Source organism: Aphelocoma coerulescens, chromosome 20 (genome assembly GCF_041296385.1).
Source record: "Aphelocoma coerulescens isolate FSJ_1873_10779 chromosome 20, UR_Acoe_1.0, whole genome shotgun sequence".
Classification (NCBI taxonomy): domain Eukaryota; kingdom Metazoa; phylum Chordata; class Aves; order Passeriformes; family Corvidae; genus Aphelocoma; species Aphelocoma coerulescens.
Window position 1 is genome coordinate 1,191,570 of NC_091033.1, and position 19,575 is coordinate 1,211,144.

A 19,575-nucleotide genomic window follows, 5' to 3' on the forward strand; every position below is an offset into this window, starting at 1 on the left:
AAAATCTCCCTCGGATGTGGCAGTGCCATACATTTAAGTGGATGGGAGACACAGGCTAGTTCAAGAAGAAAAATGCATTAATCATGAACAAAATAAAAGCAAACAACATCTACATCTTGACATTCTACAAATGACAAGAGGGCCATCAGGCAAAGGTTTATATTATACATCCTGACCTTATGCTCTTCTCTTTTTGGTCACTGTTAGAAAAGAACAGTGTTCTTACACCATAAAAATCAATTATGTCTCTGGGACTCCTCAGCCCTTTTGTTAACTCACTCAGCCTACTTACCTGGCAAAAGCTGATCTTCTGGGGAGATGAGGACACAGAGGGGCTGGATTAGTGCTCTGATTATTCAGCAAACTGAACTGGATCACGAAAACCTCCAGTAAATGCTGAAGGTGGTACAAGAGAGGGCAAGAATATGCCAGTCCTTTTGCATGGCAGCCAGTCTTTAGATCAGTTTAAGGTGTGTAACACACAGCTTCCTCACCAAAACAGAGATTAAAAGGAAGCAGCTGACTACCTATCTCCTCTGTTCAAACACACAGGTAAAAGTCACAAATCCAGCTCTTGTGGGGGGAATAAAAGTGCTGGTTTCACATCTTTAGTCCATCTGGTAACTACAAAGAGAGTCTGGTTTATACATGACTGAATAGTAAAGGTTACTTTAAAATTAAACATTACATTTATAACCTCTACTGTTCTTACATTATGTAAAATAAGGAAAGCCCCTCTGAGGAACTAAACCCTTTGTAAATACAGAAATGCATCCAAGTCTGGGAAGAACAATAGTCAGATGAAAACAGAGCTATTCCTTCCATGCTTCCCACAGCACCTGCTGAATTACTGCAATAAATGGTGCTATACCAGTCACAGAATACAAGGGGATATGACCAGATGGAAAATGGTGAGTGATCAATAAGATCATTAAAAATCCAGCAAATCCCATTTACAATCCAGAATTTACAAGAAGAGAACTGAAGACCAAGTGAGGTTATGGAAGTCTGTCTTCAACTCTGCTTTGCACAGTAGAAGGCACAGTCGCCCAACCCTTTCCACAGCAGGACCAAATCACAACTGCTCAGTTTAATAACTGACCTGACCGGCCAGAACACTGGGAATTTTGGGGGGAAAGCAATACAGGATTTTATTATTCCTCCCAAACCACATTCACATGAACATGAAACCACTGAGGAGCACAGAGACACCTATCAGGAACACTGTCTCTAACATTACACAGGGAAACAGTACTAAACCACTCCTCTGCTCATCTAGAACCATCACAGGTTAAACCAGGCCATAAGATTCACAGAGACAAAATAGCCTGAGCCAGCCCTGCACAGTGCCCAACATTGGCTTAAGCAGCACAGACATATTTACTCGTATCCAAGACACAGCCGACACAAGAGCACAAGAAAAGCCCTGCTCAAGGGCAGGTTATGGTGTTAGCACTGCCTATGGAAACAGAACTGAGGGTTTGGCTTCACCATTTTCCAGGAAGCAACTAAGCTACTGTTTGTGAGAATGACAATTAAGTAATTAAAAATTAAAACTCCTAGTCTCTTCTTACAGATAAAAAACACCCCCCCCCCCAAATTTAAAACTGAATTGCTTTCTCTTTTGTTTTTATCTTTGTCCTTGAACTATACTATGACTGTAGGTTTTTTTGTGCTTCTTACTTAAATAGCTATATATTTCTATTTTGCTGTCATGTTTACCTTGAGCATACAACAGAGGAATGTTTTAAAAAAAAAGTCTCAGAAGTATTTTTAAAAAAATTTTCTAGTATATCCTTAAGGAACCAAAACACATGTTGTACATAATAAAGCCTCTGAAATCTAAAGGTACCACTACACTTACACTTTCCAATGAAAAACACTGAGGACTGTGTCATGTATGACCAGTGTGACATATGAGCTGCAAATAGGACCACTGGAAGGCTTCTGAAGGTAATCTGAGATTAGAAAACTGCAAATCAAGCATGGTTATTAATTTCAATTAATTTTTAACCTCAGATGCAGAATGAGTAGCTAGGAATATAGTTACAGGCTCCAATAATGCTGCTGGCAGTAGTTGTATAATTTTCATTGTATAATATTGTTTAATTTTCATTGTGTAACATTTCCAGCTTTTATCTTTGCAAACATCTCCATACCAGGCAAATATAAGGCACACGAAGCTGCTGCCCTAAGACAGCACCTTGTGTGGCGCCTTGTGTGCCACACAAGTTTCAAAATCCAAACAAATAATTGAAATTGGAACAGTCATTGCCCATCTTGAGCTCCCTCAACAATCCCCAGTCCAGTGGTCAATAATCCAGATGAATCCTACTGATCACCTTGCTTCTTCGGGACTCTACCCCCAGTTAACTAAGCGAGATATCTGGTAAGCTCTGCTTACCTAGCCCAAGGAAATTATGTGCTAGAAAACCTTCACACTAGTTTTAAATTGAGCTCCTTGACTTTACATCACCTTTTTGCTTTTCCCCCCAGACTGATACGCTGCTGCTAAACCTGGTTTGCCAGGCTCCATCATTTGGAAGACTATTGTTTCTACAGACAAGGCAAAGCAGAAGGTAAAGCAATGAGCCTCCAAGTCCTCTGAACACGGGATACTCACAAGCATGCCTGACACACATAGCAGAAGCAGATTCTTCAAAGAATGGCTTGGGAAGGACCTTAAAGCTCCCCCAGTTCCAAACCCTTGCCATGGGCAGGGACACCTTCCACTAGATGAGGTTGCTACAAGTCCTGTCCAACCTGGACTTGAATACTTCCAGGGATGGAGCATTCTTCTCCACTTGGAACCCCCATTTATCTCATCGCCTCAGTATTCAAGCATAAAGACCCTTGGGTTTCCCAGACACAACCCCCCGATCCCTACTAGACAGTTCCTGTTCTCCGGAGCAAACACACATGTGGCCAAGCCCCAATCTCACAGCAATTCATGGTGTGACCACACTTTAAGACACAACTGCACACCGGCTCCAACCTCCTTGGACTTGAGAGCCACCAAAGAACGGTACAGACCCCAGGCTCTCAATCAGCAGTGCAACACCCCGAGGCAGCGCCATGAGCCACCAGCCTCCCAGTAGCCAGGACAGGGCTCACAGCCTCGCTTGTTTTGTAATATCCCATCTTCTGTACTGCTGTTTATAACGATGCTCTTTAAGATAGCAGAAGCCTCTGATTTTGCTACAGTGGTTTCAATTCCTGTTGTGACTTATATTAAATACAAAATATTTATTAAATAGAAAAAAGAGACATGATTATTCAAATCAAAAATAATTTTTAAAAGCTATTCCCTTTCCATTCATATTCCGACAAGGCTGGGCCGAATTAAAAGATAAACACCCAGTTTGAGTTGTCTGAAGTAAATAATGCAAACGAGAATTCTGACATCTGAACACCAGAAAGAAAAGCTATATATGAGAGAAAGCAGAACGCCCGACACACTCCCATCCCTTATTTACATGAAAAAACCATCTCCGCAATAACCTCGGGCACTTCCGAGGCGTTTCCCCCGTTCCCAGCGCAGCCCGGCGTGACGAGGATCGTTTCCCACTCGCAGCGGGGGGGAGCGGGTCCCTCCACCGGCGCCTCACAGCGGAGCCGGGCTGCGCTGAGCCCCCCCTCAGCGGCGCCTCTCGGCGGCGGCACCGACCCCCCTCGCGGCGAAACCACCCCCGGCGGCGCCGGGGCCGGGGCGCGGCGGGACACACAGTGCCCGCGGGCGCGGCTCCCCTCGACCCCAGCCCACCCGCCGTTGTGGCGTGGCACCTGCTGCCCAGGGGCAGCCACGCATCCCAAAACCGCGGCCGTTCCGCGGGGTCCCGAGGGGGTCCCGTGGGGCCGGCCCGGGGCTCACCTGGACCACAGTACCTCCGCACTCCGCCCGCCGCGGCACAGAGCGCTCTGCGCCTGCGCGGGGCCGCCTCTGCGCGGGGTCGGGACTACAAACAACATGGCGCCGCCCCCCACCGCCCTCGGGCGGTGCCTCTCGCAGCCTTCCCCTCCCGCCGGCAGATGGCGCCGCCTCCCTGTGGGCGCCCGCCGGGCCCCGCCCCGACAGTGAGGGCACCGCGGCCGGAGCCGGAGCCGGAGCCGGAGCCGGAGCCGGAGCCGGAGCCGGAGCCGGAGCCGGAGCCGGAGCCGGAGCCGGAGCCGGAGCCGGAGCCGGAGCCGGAGCCGGAGCCGGAGCCGCTGGGGGTGTTGGCGTTGCTCGATAGGGTGAGCTTTGAGCACGGCTGCCCCTCCGTCCCCGCTCAGGGGCTGCAGCCATCCCTATCCCACAGCGAGCTCGCTGGCTGTCTGGCGTTTTGGGCAGCGCTCCGTGGAGGGCGTGTGCTATCCTCCACCTCTTCCTGCCTTTCCCCCTCTTCAGGAATGTCTCCAAGTGGAAACACTCGCTTTCCAGGGTAGTGTGGCATCCCCAGCGGTGGGATCCCTTTCGCCTTACCCTCGGTACGGCCCTACCCTAAACATTTAGGATCGAGGTCTTTCCCAAACCTAACCTGTGCCCTAGTTTCTGGTGCCACCCTGTGGTCCTGCGAAATGCTTTTACGTCGGATTTTCAATAATTAAAGGCTGAATCGCGATGGAGTAGACGAGATAGAACTGAGGCATGTGTAGGTAAATAATTCCCGAGCATGTTCCCAGTAGACTGAGATGGGAGTCGGGCTCTTCTCCCAGGGAGCAAATGACACGATGAGAAGAAATGGCCTCAAGTTGTGCCACGAGAAGTTTAGACTGGATACTAAGGAAAATTTCTTCACTGAAAGAGCAGTCAGATACTGGAACCTGCTGCCCAGGGCAGTAGTGGAGTCACCGCCACTGGAAGAGTTCAAAAGATGTGTGGATGTGGCATTTGGGGACATGGTTTAGTGGTGAACACAGTGGCACTGGGTTAATGATGGCCTAAGAGGGATTTTCTAAATGTAATGATTCTGTAATTAGAAAAGAAAAGAGCACTGAAGACATCATGTGGGAGGGTGGAAGCCTCAGGTGTGGCTGGTCAGGGCCACTAAGGTCTATTACTGCACCATGGACTTCAGAAGTACCTCCCAGAAGTCCTCACACCTGGAACTGGCAGATTCCCCTTACACCACCCTGTCCTGGTGCCCTTGAACAAGTCTTGGAGCAGACACCAGTTCAGGCAGACCACACTGTATTGACTGTGCCTCCCTACGAGGACCAGGACTTTCTTTGAGATCCCTCTTCAGAAGTGTGCAGGAAGTGATCACTAGGCACAAGCTGAACATGCTGTCTGAGATGGCCCCGTGGTGGACCTGAGTGTACCCATAGAGCCCTGAATGGCCCTGACCAGCCTCACCTGAGAGCCCCACCCTCGGGGAAGTCCCATTCCCGCTCAGCCCAGTGCCCTCCTCCCTGCCTCAGTTACAGAAAGGTGCTTGTCTCCAGCTGTGCCTTCTCAGCTTGGCTCTGGATGGACCTTGGCTTTTAAATAGCTTGTCCCTTGGGCAGACCCCTACAATGTGTATTATACCCCACCAACCTTATCCTAATTGAACAATTAATTTTTTAATTACATCTTTTTAACTTTTGTTTCATATAGGTACTTTTTCATATAAAAGCCATTAAGAAGTAACATGCCGAATACTATCTGCCCCGTCTTGCACAGGATTAAGCATAATTCCAGCTCTTCATAATACCTCTGAGCTTGCCTGGGCTACCAAGAACTAGAGGGGAAGTAAGAAGGGTAAGTGTGGACTTGTGCAGGCATTATAAGCAGAAATATCAATACTGCTGCTTACATTTTTAGGGATTGTGTAAACTAGATGAGCTGTTGAACAGAGGTGGAAAGAGGGTGATTTCCTGCCACAAGACTGTAAATCATTGCACTGGCTCTCCCACCCAGGAAGCTGTTTTTCCGGTCTCTGGTGTGGCTGGTCCCCACACTGTCCTTGCTGTTGTCTACATGGATTAGGTGCTGGAGCATATCCAGAGAAGGGAAATGCAGCTGGCAAAGGTTTTGCAGCACAAGGTCATGAGGAGTGGCTGAGGCAGCTGGAGGGGGTCAGCCTGGAGAAAAGGAGGCTCAAGTGAGACTCAGCAACTCCCTGACAGGAGGGTGGAGCCATGCTCTTCTCTCCGCAACAAGTGACAGGATAAGAGAAAATGGCCTCAAGTTTCTACCAAGGGAGGTTTAGATTGAATATTAGGGAAAATTCCTTCACTAAAAGGGTAGTTAGGCATTGGAACAGGCTGCCCATTTCTGGAAGTGTTCAACAAATGTGTGCATGTGGCAGTTGGGTGTTAAGGAACCTTCCCAGTCTAACCATTCCCAAGACTCTCTGGCAGTCACTCTCCCACCACCAGCGACTTTAACAGCTGGAACTGAAGCCCCTTTGCAGCAGCAGCAGCTCCAGTGAGCCGAGGAGTGCCCTGCGTCAGTCCCTGCACTCCCCACTCTCACAGTCAGACCAGGTTTCCTCACCAGTTCGACCCCAGCTTTCCCATGCGAGTCTCAGATGTCTTGTTCCATAAAGCCCTTTATTCGTGGCACAGTAACACAGAAAGAGCTTGAGCTGGTGCCTCCAAGGAACAGCCCCAACAAAACACTGGGCTTTTATCCCCTCACAGTCCAAGCTCATGCAAGTCTGTTCTTCTTCCCTAGTCCTCAGCTCCTGTAGTGTCTGAGCACTTGGCTGGGCCACAGGTTCAGTGCCCTTTGTTATGGACAAAGTCAGCAGTTTGAGCTCAATCTGCAGTTGTCACTGCAGCTGCACCACCAGCTGCTGCACTGAATGGATTCCTCGACACGGGGACGTGGTTCAGTGGTGGCCCAGGCAGTGCTGAGTTAACGACTGGACTCGATGGTGTCAGAGGGCTTTTCCAAGTTTAGTGATTCTATGATAATTACATAATTATTTCATTTTGTGCCCATGCTGCAGAACAGCAGTCCCAGACCCTACAAAAGGCAGCAGCATTTGCCCTAACACCACCTCTTCCCCATGTGTTTTTGACTGACCTATGTCTTTTTTTTTCTCCAGTTCTCCCAGAAAGTGTTAATTTCTATTTTTCACAGGGAAGACACTAAAGAAAAGCAATGACAATGCTGGCAATGATGTGCAGAACTGTACACTGAGGTGCTGAGCATCCAGTGTAACAATAACCACTATGTGGGCATGGGTGAAGGCTGGGAAGCAGATGGCTCTCTGGCTGTACAGGCAGTCAGGGCTGGGGTTCCTTGATGCTTTTGGAGTCATTCAGTCATGCCAGGTGTCCTCAGTGTGGCTCTGGACCAAGCCTCCAAGTGGATTGGGCTGCTGAGGCCCTGCATGGGCCAGTTGACTTTACACCGATACTGAAATCGGCTGGATAGAAACTTTGTAACACAGTTTTGAGTATCAGAAGCAGGCATTCTTTACTGTAGCAGGCTGGTCACTCGGGGGGATCCTTCCTCCATTCAAGTGTGAAGAGCGTTGGGTGAACAGGGATTTTATCACACCCACTGATTACATATTCATTAGCTATCCCCACTTCCTTGGCTTTATTTTACACAGTCACACCCCTTGTCAGAAGTCCTTATATGGTTCTTTGGGGGTCCATCTTCAACGTCTGGTGTCCATTTCAGGTGGCTGTTCCTCGACCCCCACTTTTGAGTAAGCACAATATCGTTGTTTTGCATAACTTCTGCTTTGTCACCCTTGCAGAACTGAGCTGGCATCCTGCTTGTGTTTTGTTGCCTGCTTGACTTCGGTTTGCCTGATTTACATCCTTTATTTGTTTCTCCAAAGCTGTGCTGTTGTGGTCCGCATTCCTTGATAAGAGTAAATGTTTTTCTGTTCTACTGTCCTTATCAACATCAGGAGAGCACAGGTTTCTGTTCATTTCTGTACAAGCAAGATATAGTTGTAAAAGTTCTCATGTTGGCCTAAATCCTTCACAAAGCTTTGGCCAAACATTCTTTCTTGTCAAAATCTACAAGCTTACATGAGTTGATCTAGGAGATCAGTAGCAATGAAGCAACTACTCCCTACACTCAGGTCTGTAGTTCAAAATACTAAGGCAGCATTGAAACAATATTGTATTTTAATTCAATTAATTATTTTTCAAGCTTTATAGAAAAATAAGTTGTTCACTACAAAGTGATAAATCTGTCTTAAACCAACATAACCCTCACCCATCACTTGTGCAATGTGCACATTTAGTGCAGCTAAACAGATTGTTTGCATTCGGAGAAAAGGTGGATTTGGAAAATAACAGATAGAATTCAGTTTGTCTCTGCCAGCTTCTCTTCTAACTAATCCAAGTCAGATTTTCCAAAATACTATTGGTTTTTGTTCCAATCAGAGATGTTGGAACGTCTCTGCATATTTGCCTTCAGCCCTCTCTGAGAAGGGAGTATCTGCCAGAGACACAGCTTTGACAAAACTGAGTTCCCATCAAAGCATCTAACTGGGCTGGAAGACTGCTGGGGGATTGGTCTGATTCTGCAAGGAGTTTAAAATCTAACCTTTTCCTCTCTGACAGTTCTTGTGACAGCACTGAAAGAAGCATGCAGCATATATGCTGCTTCAGTGCAAGGTGAAGGGAGCCTATTCCATTGATTTTCCCACAGGAGACTCATTTGATTGTTGAGGACAGTCCCACTTGATGGATGGCTTGTTTCCACCGAGCACCAGGAAGGGCCAGTAGGGATCAGGTAACAGGCTGTGAAGAACCTGGGGCTAGTCCTGAGCAGATGCCTCTGCCTTTTGTTGCAGCAGTCATGGGAACAGTGGGGCACAAGCATAACTATGCCATCCCTGCATCCACAGGCCTCACCAGGTTTGTTCAGATCTGCTGGGCCAGTGACGTTGATTTTCCATGCCTTTCCAGTTTCACGCAGAGAGCAAAGCTGCCCCAGCAGCTCCTGGATGGAGCCTGTACTCCTGCAGGGGCTGCCTGCAGCTCTGCTTTGCCAGGATGGGTCTCTCCTGCTGGCTCCATTTGTCCTGCATCTCTCCAGGCTATGCAGGTGATGACTGCTCACCTTCAGTCACAGCCAGGATACGGAGTAGCATGCTACTCTGTCCAGAAAGCTCTCTGCATGCTGTGCCTTGGCTCACATCAGCTGCTCAAAGGCCTACTGCAAAAGGCTGCTCCTTCCCATAAGGCAGAGACTGTAACACTGAGGGCAGGGGGGCAAGGCTGCTCTCCACAAACCTCATTGCTTTGTATCATGCCCCACTTGTGTCTTTCTGGGGCTTTCATGGAAGTGGAAGAGTCGAAAGGAGCACTCTTCTTGCTTGTTTCATTGGCATGTTGGAAACACCTTCCACACCATCACTGCACATCTGTCGTGTTGACCATTTACTGAGGACGCCTGTGGGACAGTGCAGCTCACGGTGCAAAAAGGGCCAGGCTGAGGCTGGCTGTTCAGTGTTCTGAAGGCAGAGAACTCCTTGTGTAGGCTGGCTGGTTTGTGGTTGAGGGGCACAAGACCATGTTTGAAGGAACCATACACCTGCCTAGCAGCCAAGCAGCTGCTCCTTTTCAGCAAAATCCCCTGTTTCTGCCTAAGCTAGGCCCTGCTCCAGACACAGCAGCTGGGAGTACTGGCTCTGTGTGTGAAAATAGGAGTGGCTCCCAGCCTAGAAAATAGACATCAGATTCCTTTTTCCGTTATAAATCCATGCCTTTCCATCAGTAAGTGTTTACTTGTTTAGTAGCTGCTTTCTCTGTGTTCACTTCTTTGTAAGCTTTCATGGAAACTAAAGCAGTGAAAGCTCAGTATGCCTGAAAGTACATTTCCATGTTAGAGATGTGCAGTGAAAACGATGGGGAATGTGGGAATGTGACTGATGGAATGCATTTTTTCACATCTCTTTTTCTGAAAAATCTCTAAGTGGGACAATGCCACCAGGGTTACAGTAAAGGGGAAGAAAATCTTCACAAGACACCTGTGGTATTGTCAGGTGCAGAAGAGCAGGCTGAGGAAACAGCCAAAATACCCAGATTAAAGCTATACATATAAATGTATATGTATGTAAATGAATGGTTAAGATTATACATATATCTATGATATGTTAATGATATATGACTTATATATGTTATATGTAAAATATATATCAAACTGATGTAAATGAATATAGATTTAACTCAGTGCATAGTCCTGGAGACTGAGTAGTTTGGGCTGGAGCTTTGGACTGGAAATATGCTCAATATTTGTAAAATAATCAGTGAATTAAAACATGAATGATAGAAGACATCCTCTAAGAAAATGCATGGTGCAGTATAACAAGAAACTGATGAAATGCTTATTAAAAAGAGGTGTACTTTAGATACAATTTTCTGAAGCTCAGTCACACGTCAACGCTTGCTTGTCTACAGGAGACCTGCGTGACAAATCTTGTCCCTGATCCAACTGGGCAGGAAAAGTCCTGTTTCTCACAGGGCTCAGAGCAGGCTCTGAAGCAGGCAGTTGTGGGCAGTGGTGTCTTTATGGGCAGAAAGATGGGATGGAGCTCCCAGGCCCTCTGCCCAGCTGGGTGCCAAATGTGGGCAGGGGGAGAGGCATACCCCCAGATGAGCAGCTGGACAAGGGTGTGATGGAAAATCTCTCTGAGGCCCAAAGTCAAGGTAACCTCCATCTCTGTCCGCCCACTATCCAATAGCACTGGGGTTCATGCCTAGAGAAAATCTGATAGGTTTTTGAGAAGACAGATGAAGCCTTTGCAGTGCTGTTTACTCCCAAACAGCTTCAGGCTATTCATTGGCTGGGATTTTTCTTTATATGGAATGAGTCAGCCAGAAAATCTGTTTCAAACTGAAGTAGAAGAAATCTTGAGACAAATTGTTCATAAGAAGAAATTGCTTGCACTAGATCATACTCCTGCATTGTAGACTAAACAACCATTAGTCATATACCTGCTTATGCAACCACAGGATAAAATGCCCTTGATAGGAGAGGACTGGCACATGGCAAATGCCATTCCACTTTTCAAAAGGGATTTGAGGAACCACTGAGTTTACTGTCTCTATCAGGCAAACTATGAAAGCTATTCCAGAGAATGTGATTGATAGAAAGATGGAAAAAAGGTCTGGTAGAAATAGTGATGAGTCATGATGATTTTACAGAGGGGAAAGTACTTCAGTGTTGAAGCAGAGACTGGAGGTCCCCAATAAGTGAGGACAGAGGTCCATCTGGGTGCCAGGAGACAGCAGAGTGCCTGGCAGAGAGCCCTGTCCCCTCCACCAGGCCAGGCTGCTGCTCCCTGGCAACTGTTCCCACTGCCCACTTCACAAAAACAAAACTTCACAAAAACAAAATGGTGGCACCCTAGGGTGCCCAATGTGCTGCTGGGGAGAAGTGTGAGGGCCTGAGGTGGGGGGCATGGGGTGATGCTCCCCTTCCTGCAGCTGTCAGTACTGAGTCACTGGACAGAGAAACCAGTGACTCCTGACCAATGCATCTCAAATGTGATTTGAAAATGAGCCATGAATTTTGAAAGGAGCTTTCCAGAGAAAGTTGAAAACTGCATTTTTACTTCCCCATTCTCCATCAGGTTTATGTAATATTTTGTCCTAGATGCTGTTGCCTGCAGTGTAAATGACAACAGGACTTGTCGGAGAGTGTTACCAGTAGAGCAGCATTAATAGTGTGATTAGTGAATGGATGACAATCTCTAGCTTGCAAAAAGGCCTTACAAAACAAACCTTTTCCTCTGGTTCTTTGAATGCCAGTGGCCTTCCTCTGATGTTGTTCTTTTTTTGAAAGCTGTGGTTCCAATCCTGGAGGAAGAGTGTTGGCTGAGCACTGCTGTCTTGTACCTTGTCAACCTGCCTTGTGTTTCACAACACGTCATCAAATCCTCTTGGGTCACAGGATAAGAAAACAGCTTGCACAGTCTATGAGCAGTTTTAAGCTCTCGTGGGCACAGCTGTGGGCAAAGGGAACTCCCACCCAATACCAACCCCAGTTTTCTAATTCCCTGGCCTCTTTTCTCCCAATACATGTGGTCTTTTCCTGGAATTCCTCATGAATATCTCTGTAATACTCCTACCTTGCCTGTTAAAAACCCTAGACTAGGCTTGGATGGAAAAATAGCTTATAGATTTGTCCAAGACTGGCGAGCAATGAATAAATGGGTGACTGTACCACAGCCAGTAGATCCTGATCCTTCAACAATGATAACCACATTGCTTTGGCTAGTGCCAAGTGGTTTACAGCAATTGAGTTGTGTGAAGCCTTTGTCCTATTCTGGTGCATCTGGAATCTCAGTATATTTTTGCTTTCACCCAGGAAAGGAAACAATTCACATGGACTATATTCCAACATACCTGGTGGTTGTGTTATAAAATGGGTGGTCCACACAAAAGAAATGTAGAGCTGTCATTTCAGAGGTTCAGCTGTGCCTAATATACACTTGTGCCTAATTATCATCCTACACCAAGCTTCTTAATAGGACAGAACCATCACCAAACCCCCCCCTTCCTGCTCACTGCAGCCTGGGGTTATGGCCCTGTGAGCCATCAGGCTCCCCTCCAAGTTCCATGCCCCACAGCTCACTAGTGTGCAAACCCCACCACACAGTTCTCTGTGGTCCAGCAGCCATGGAGGAGCTTTGGAGTGGCCAGAGGACAGGATTATCCAAAACTTCACATGGGGTGATACTTAGCACTCAGCAAACAAAAGCTGTGGTGAAACCTGGGTAAGGCTCCACACAGGTTCTGTGTGAGGCAAACAAAGAAATTATTTCATACTTTGCAAACCCTGCGGAACATGGTGAGAGGTGTCTCCTTGTCTTTCCAAGATGGAATACGTCACTCCTGACCCATGTGCCACAATTTTTGCAAAGATGGATCTTCCCTACCAGGGGCTGGAAGACTGCATGTGGGCAGGCAGCTGGGAGGGGACACAGCCAGGACCACTGACCCTGACTGACCAAAGGGGTATTCCAGACCATATGGCATCAAGCTTAGCAATAAAAGCTGAAGGAAACGATTCAGTGAAGCCCAACTGTTGTCTGTATTGGAGGCTGAAGTGAACTTAACAGGGCACAAGTGGCAAAAGCAACCTATGACGGCCAGCCCAGAGGCCCATGTATCCTTGGTATAGACTACCTCAGGGGATGGTAATTCAAGGACTCAAAAGGGTACTGCTGGGTCTTTGGTGTAGCTGCTTTGAGTACAGAGAAAATTAGGCAACTGTCTCCCTTGCCTGGCCTCTTGGAGGATGCCTCTTTTATGGGGTTGCTGTGAGGTTGAGGAACAGCAGGTGCTGATGGCAGCAATTACCTGCTGTCTGACACTCCCTGGTTCCCAGCAATGAGCTGACTGTCAGCTGGAGAGACAAGGAGTGATCAGCAGGACCCACTTACCCTTTAACTGCTGCATATGGCCACTGTTAAAATCTGATGGAGCAGGGAGATGGCAGTGGGCTATCATGACCTCAATGGTCACAGCACTACCATGTGTTGCTGTCCCAGATGTGCTGGAGCTCCAGTACCAACTAGAGCCCAAGCAGCCCAATGGAACACCACAACTGATTTGCCCCTGTGTTTATCTCAGTCCTTGTGGCAGCAGAGTGCAAGCCACAGTTTGCTGTTATATGAAGGGGTGTCCAACACACCTGGAATCGACTGTCCCAGGGGTGGAAGCACAGCCTACCATTTTTCATGGACTTACTCAGGCTGCACTGGAACAAGGTGATGCCCCTGGATGTCTGCATCACATTGAAAACTTCATCATTACAGATGCAGAAGAAGGGCTGAGACCGCCTCTCCTCCAGACCTTGGTGAGGGGACTTGTGGTTTGAAACCACAGGAATCCAACAGTGGATACACTGACCAGGAGCAGAGAGTCTCTGACTCTGGCTGGGAGGGTGAAAGGATCACCTCAATTACTGCACCATGTGGATTCAAAGGCCTGCCACATCAGATCCATGGAGTACAGGGCTGCGGGGATACAGAATATGCCCTAATGCTGTCAGTGTACAAGGCCTGCACCCCTTGGAGCAGTGCTTGCGTGGATCCCCTGCCCCTCGATGCCCAGCAGTGTCCTGTCAGGATCCATGCGGGTACTGGGAATAGGGATCCTCCATTGTGCTCCACAAGCAGTCCTGCTGCAGCTTGGCTTTGGAGAGAGAGAGCCCTGAGTGGACAGGGAAGAGAAAGACAGTGATCTTAGCTTTTTTATACATAAATAAAGGTTACATGACAATGGTAAAGTGCATGAGCCTTGTGATAATACATGGAAAATCCACACAGGGTGAACTGCAGACACTTGGGAGGCAGCACAGCAGCAGCTGGCAGCCCTGAGGCCACTCTCAGTGGTTTTGAAGTCACACACAGTGAGCACATGTTAGGAAATAGAATTATTGGGATCAATAAAAGAACTGTAGCAAGAGCCTGCAAGCAAAAGGCCTGTGTGTGAGAAAAAACTCTCCATGAGAAGATTCTTGTGTGAGAAAAGGCCTGGGGAATAAAGAGGGAGTTGAAGACTTGCAGCTGTTCAGATAAGACCCAGAGAAGGGAGGTAAACATTAAATTCTTTTAATCATAACATAACTAATGGAAACTTGCCAATGTAAGTCCAATTATGTAGAAGTAGAAATGTGTTTTAATAAGCTTTAAGCCACTTAGGAGTTAACAAGCTGGTATACTATATAAGTGCCTTTGGATTGCTAATAAACGGAGTTTTGCTCTTATCAACCATATTGGTTTTGGTCTGCATATCTCTCCCCCCGCTGGGGCCTGCTTTCTCCCTTTTACAATTCTGGCAAGCACACAGGGAAAGGTGGGTCTCCATGGGCCGCTTCCGTTGCTCTGCTGCTGTCAAGCTAAATGTACGAGATTGGAAGGAGTCTTTGTTCCTCTGACCTAGCAGGTAAAGGGCCGAGAGGCACAGCAAGCAGACTGTGATTTGGGGAACAGGGGTCCATGAGCTAGCTTTGCAGTGTTTCACCTCTGCACATGTGGCTGTTGGCTATGAGCCCCTGCTTGTGTAACAAATTGTTGGAGGTTAGGATTGCTCCTTTTGTTTTCTTTCTCCTAGGGAATCTTCTCCCATATGTTCCTAAGACATGATAATGACCAGTACTTATGAGAGAGAAAAGAAGTAGCCAGGGTTCAGGGGAAGGGTGCAGCTGGCTATTCTCATAGCTGAAGGGTTTCTCTTGGAGGGGCAGAGATACCACAAGATTTGGGGGAAGGGGCTGGACTCAGCTCCTCGCGCTCTCGCTTGTTGGCATCAGAGGGGAGACAGGTAGCGGTTGCTGTGGGGAGAATTCGCTACCACTGTGAGGCTCTGTCTCCTGCTGTCTTCTCCTACCGTGACTGAAGCTCTGCTTGTGGGAGCAGCTGGTGAACTGGGACCTTATTAACACTCTAACTCACTGAAAAAGGACCTTCACCATCTGCTTGGGTGCCTCAGAGGAAACCCTGGGAGCCTGAGCCCCTTCCCCCTCACAGGGAGCCTCTCCTAGCCCTGTTCGGGAGCCCGGCTGCCGCTGCCCGGCCCCGCTGCATCTCTGCTGCTGCTCCAGGATGGTTTTTTGTTACACTGTAGCCACGCACCCCCTGCCCGCCGGGAGCCCCGCGGCTCCTGCTACAGCTGCGGAGCTTCCGATACATCTCGTTCATTACTCCGGGTGCGCCCACCTCTGCTGTGGCAGCCGCCGCTCCGAGGTTCCTGCTGCGCTCCATTCCGGCTCCCGAGCGGCACCCGAGGGGCCCGGCTGCCCCTGGGGCTTTGCCAAGGAAGCCCCTTTTCCATCCCTCCCGCCGGCCCGGCCGCCATTGCCGCGTGCAGAGGCGGCCGAGCTGGCGCCACAGCGCCCCCTGCAGGCGCGGGGGAATCCCCGCAGCCGCCCTGCCCGGCCGGGAGCCACCAGCGCCCCTGGCGGCCGCGAGCGGAGCTGCACCGAGGGGAAAGGGCCCGCGGCCGGGAGAGGCCGGCCCTGGGCTCTGCTGCTGCTCGTTGGTGCTGCCGGCGCTGCTGTTTGTGTGCCTTGGCACCCACACACACACCAGTAAAGAGCTGTTATTCCTTTTGCCGTAGCTCTGCCTGAAAGCCCCTTAATTTCAAAGTGATAATAATTCAGAGGGAAGGGGGTCACATTTTCCATCCCAAGGGAGGTTCCCACCCTCTTTGGCAGACACCTGTTCTTCAAACCAAGACACAAATGTCCTATCCACTCAGTCCTCTCCATCTCTGCTGCACTCTATCACCTCCTATCAACTCAGTCCTCTCCATCTCTGCTGCACTCTATCACCCCAGCAGTCTCACTAACCCCTCCAGAGATTTTGTTTTGTTGGGCACCAGAGATTCATGGTACTGTGAAAAGATGTGTCCTGCAAGGGCTCTGCTCTCCCCTTGGGGGCAGAACAAAGAGGAGGAAAAGATTTACAGTACAAGCACTGAGCAAATCTTTATTATGGAACTCACATCCCTTGCTATCAGCAGTCTCCATGCACAGGGTGTGCAGACCAGAAGTCTTCCTGCCAGGAAGTAGACAGGAGTACAGTTTGCTCTGTGATATATGGTATTCCTTCAATGGATGGCAATACAAGGGGTTGAAAAGAGCTTTGCAGGCTCCTGTTTATGTTAACATCTTCATGCTGCACTGAACAAGGAGCAGTGCAGGTGAATGTTGCAGAAAGGACCTGGAACTTGGCCCCTGTGGAGCAGCCCGAAAGGAATCTGTGAGACTGGACTGACTTTCCCAGCAGTGCACCTGCTGGAGCACTTGCAGAAAGCAGAGAACACTGCAGAGAGGTGAGTACTGCGTGTCTCCAGGGGTGATACAGGCAGGTGGATGGTGCCTCTCTCCAGCTGCAGCAGAGAGTGAGGTAAAGTGGCCCATTTCCAGGGGCTCTCAGGATGCCTTGTACCATCCCTAAACAATGCTGGGCTGTGGAGTGAGGCACTGCTCCCTGAAGAGTGCCCCATGCTGCCTTTTCCACTGGCTGTGTTTCACAGAATCAGAGAGTAGCTGGAAAGGACTTTTTAAAAGCCATCTATTCCAAGCAGCCTGCAATAGGCAGGGACAACTTCCACTAGACCAGGTTGCTCCAAGCCCTGTCCAACTTGGCCTTGAACATTTCCAGGGTGGGCTGCCACAGCTTCTCTGGGAAAACTGTGTTTTACTACCCTCACAGTAAAGAAATATCCATTCTAACCCTGCCCCCTGGCAGTGGGAAGCCCTTGTCCTGTCCCTCCAGCCCTTGTCCCAAGCCCCTCCCCAGCTTTCCTGGAACCCCTTTAGACCCTGGAAGGGGCTCTGTGGTCTCCCTGGAGCCTCCTCTCCTCCAGGTGAACATCCCCAGCTCTCCCAGCCCGGCTCCAGAGCAGAGGGGCTCCAGCCCTGGGACCATCTCCATGGCCACCTCTGGACTCACTCCAGAAGCTCTGCATCCTTCTGATGTCAGCTCCCCAGGGCTGGAGGCAGCTCTGCAGGTGGGGTCTCACCTGAGTGGGGCAGAGGGGCAGAAACCTCCCCTCCCATGCAGCCCACACTGTTTGAACCTCGGTAACCCACGTCGCTGTGGCTCACTAAGTCAGCACCTGCAGACCAGTCAATACTATGGGCCAGGCGAGCAGCAAATGAACGCGGGATGGGAATAAAGCCCGCGGGAAGGGCGAGGCACGGCCCGGGGAAACAGAGCTGGTGGTGTCGTTGTCCCCTACCAGCCACAGCAGGGATGGGCTGCAGCTGCCGAGGTGCAGCAGCAGCGGGGCCTGAGGGCAGAGCAAGGCTGGCCCGGGCACCAACACCCTGCAGACCCCGCGGTGGCGGTGGAAGAGGAGCCGCAGCCAGGCTAGCGGAGCGGCACTGGCGGCCCCCGCTCGCTGCCCACTGTGCTCGAGCTGGATAGGCCCGGCCCGCCAGCAGCTCCGAGGGCCCGGCAGCGGTCAGTTCCGCTGAGCCGCACAGGCGCTGCCGGGCCCGGGTGCGGCGCCCGGGGAATGGTGCGATGATGGAGCCTCCGGAACCCGCGGGAAGCCCGGGGTGCGGGCGGGGCCGGCGTGCGCGGCCCCTTTAAGAGTAAGAGCCTCACAGCAGCGCCAGGCACAGCCACGGCCGCTTCACGCATGCGCACAGCATATCCCTGCGACTTATTCGGTGCCGCCGGCGCAGGGGACGCGTGCAGGGGTGGGGAGCCGCGCTGTAGCGTGGTCGTACATGCGCAGAGCACAGCCTTGCCGTGCGCTTTGTGGCGCTGCCGGAAGCGGGCGCGGGCCGAGCGCAGCGAGCGGCGCTCCCGGTCCCGTGTGGCCGCGGCCCCGTGGCGCCGGCGGCCTCAGGGAGCGGCGCGCCCCGACATGTCTGCCGGGCTCTCGGCGCAGGTAAGACGACCGGGCTTCCCGCCACGGCGCTGTCGAGCTCGGCCCGCTTTGCCGCCCGTGGGGCCTGTGGCGCGGGCGCCGCCCGGAGCCTCCGCCGCGCTGACCTCTGCGCTGCCGCGGTGGGGCCCGGGCGGGGTGGGCGGCGGGCGAGCGTGTCACCGGGGCTCCCCCAGCGCCTCGCGCCTGGCTGGTGCCGCGGAGCCACCGCAGGGCGGGCGGGAGCGACCCTCGGTGACCCCCCGTGGCTCAGGGCCCCTCTCGGCCCATGCTCCGGCCCGGGGGTCGAACCGCGTTTCGGGTCCCTGGGAGGAGCGTGAGGTGGTACCCGCGCCATTCCTTCCGTGTGGATCCTGCGAGCAGAGGCTGGGCCTGAAGGAGGGAAAAGTTTGTGTCGCTGTTTCCCCGCAGATTCCGACCGACAGCCTGCTGGTACCGAGCGTGCCCGGCTCAGGCCTCCCGGGCTCTGTCGGATTCTGCTTTCCCTGGCTCATTTGGTCTCCCGGCCCTGTGGGCAGTAGATCTATTTATTTGGCAAACAGTGGACTGCAGCGAGGCTTCTCCCCGCAGTAAGGGGGCTGTGCCTTCAAGAGAGTCCTTCCTGCTTGAGCAGTTTGGAGACTTAACAAGAAACTGGAGTGATGAATAAGCGCCAATGTAAAATAAACTGCTCAGTAAAAATTTTTCTCAGTTGAGTGCACTGTTTCGTGGTCAAGTTCATTAGTTTTTGACACAAAGGAGGGGTTTGCAAACTTACTAAATTCTCAGATGACCTGCCTGGAAGATGATTTTCTCAAACTTACTATTAAAAATGAGAGTGATAGTGAAAAGCAGAGTAGTACTGATGTCTGGGTAATGAAGCTTGAAAGCAAAATAATAGCCAAAACGTACAAACTGTCTGATGTTTTTGCTTTCCTATGGCTCTGCTCATCTTCAGCTATTACAGTATGCCACTTCTAGGCAGTGGCCTTCTCTATGGCAGGTGCCCTGCTTCCTGCTTTGGCCAGGCTGTGTCCAGCAGTGTTCTGGGAACAAGGGAGGCGATGGGGTCCATGAACAGGGAGTGCTGGAGATAGTGAGACCGGAGTCCTGTGGCTTAAATGGCACCTTGTGTTTGAGACCCAAAGTTCCCTGTGGCACATTCATGTATTAACTTCTGCTACGGTAATGCAATAAAATCTGACAAATTCGTCTTCTCTGGGCAAGGGCAGCTGTGATTCTCTTCTCTGACCCTTAGTACTGCTGTGGCTGAATGGCTTGGGAAAGGGTGACAGGAAT

General features: G+C 50.4%; 2 protein-coding genes and 1 long non-coding RNA gene across 7 annotated transcripts in view; 2 read left to right on the plus strand and 1 right to left on the minus strand.

The window, feature by feature from the left end:
- The window catches only part of NDRG3 (NDRG family member 3), a 62,795-nt gene extending 58,850 nt beyond the window's left edge, over positions 1 to 3,945 (minus strand). For all 3 annotated transcript variants that reach the window (XM_069034592.1, XM_069034589.1, XM_069034587.1), the window contains exon 1: positions 3,872 to 3,945. The gene's annotated coding sequence lies outside the window, so the exon portion shown is untranslated. The remainder of the gene's footprint in view (positions 1 to 3,871) is intronic.
- Positions 3,946 to 4,098: 153 nt separating this feature from the next.
- Positions 4,099 to 9,971, plus strand: LOC138121254 (uncharacterized). Of its 2 annotated transcripts, XR_011156143.1 has the most exons (5): positions 4,099 to 4,233; positions 4,388 to 4,635; positions 5,579 to 5,722; positions 8,588 to 8,671; positions 8,787 to 9,971. It is a non-coding gene; the product is annotated as an uncharacterized lncRNA (long non-coding RNA). The 2 variants fall into 2 exon arrangements; XR_011156144.1 differs by lacking the exon at positions 4,388 to 4,635.
- Positions 9,972 to 18,044: 8,073 nt separating this feature from the next.
- RALGAPB (Ral GTPase activating protein non-catalytic subunit beta) overlaps positions 18,045 to 19,575 on the plus strand; it is a 64,838-nt gene continuing 63,307 nt past the window's right edge. For both annotated transcript variants that reach the window (XM_069033808.1, XM_069033809.1), the window contains exon 1: positions 18,045 to 18,300. The gene's annotated coding sequence lies outside the window, so the exon portion shown is untranslated. The remainder of the gene's footprint in view (positions 18,301 to 19,575) is intronic.